Genomic DNA, 816 nt, shown 5'->3' with positions numbered 1-816 from the left:
TTATCTAAAACTGTTTGGATCTACGAGGGTACGGAAAACATACGTTTTAAATAATTCAAAATTCCCGGTCAGGATGAAACTGTCTGAACTGAACTAAACCAAACCAAAAAAAGGGCCGGTTCTGTTGACTGCACTTGTAGTAATATTTTTTTAATTTTATCGGGCGTTAACTCGACCCTCCCACAATCTTTAATCCATCTTAAACACTTATCTAGTAGAGTTTTTGGTGTAGGGGAAGAGTACAAAACCGTTACCTTTATCTAAGAACCATAATTTACTATTAATAAAAAATAAAATAACGATAAAAAACGGACCCCCTTCCACGGGACGGAGGGGTATGAAAGAAGAGGCGGGTCAGTGCGACAGAGGTTAAAAGGAATTACGTATTTTTCGCCGTCTCCGTCAGCAACGTCATCAAAACGTACTTTAAGTGAGCCTATAAGATAATTTAAACTTTTAATTACGTGTTGGAGGGAGGGGCTCTATACTAGGCTATGAGTCGGACTGAAGTAAATACTAATCGTTCTCCATTCCTGCTTCTAAAATCTAATCTATCCCTGGGATAGTAATTAAATTAGTAACTTCAAAAATATGCTAAACATAAAGGAAAATTACATTCACAATAGAGAATCACTAGATTTGAAAGTTGTATTCCCGCCCAATCTAGGTGTAGATTATTAATATATGTGTATTGAGGAAGGTAAGCTCTTTCAGTTCGTAAAAGGGTCCCAATAATTAATTTAAAAAATGTATTTCTTTATTTAGTTTTTGAAAAGACGGGCGTAAGTGTTAAATTTTGATCCTTTACATGTTCTT

At 35.2% G+C, this 816-nt stretch overlaps 1 long non-coding RNA gene across 1 annotated transcript in view; it reads left to right on the top strand.

Annotated features, from left to right (window-relative positions):
- The first annotated feature begins 64 nt into the window (after positions 1–64).
- The window catches only part of LOC149676876 (uncharacterized), a 35533-nt gene continuing 34781 nt past the window's right edge, over positions 65–816 (top strand). Inside the window, exon 1 of the long non-coding RNA XR_016366633.1 lies at positions 65–700. This is a non-coding gene — a long non-coding RNA (uncharacterized LOC149676876). The remainder of the gene's footprint in view (positions 701–816) is intronic.

Source organism: Phalangium opilio, unplaced genomic scaffold, assembly GCF_054372755.1.
Source record: "Phalangium opilio isolate 3A_F unplaced genomic scaffold, DU_Popi_V2 ptg000045l_1, whole genome shotgun sequence".
Taxonomy (NCBI): Eukaryota; Metazoa; Arthropoda; class Arachnida; order Opiliones; family Phalangiidae; genus Phalangium; species Phalangium opilio.
This window is presented reverse-complemented; position numbering and strand designations above follow the sequence as displayed.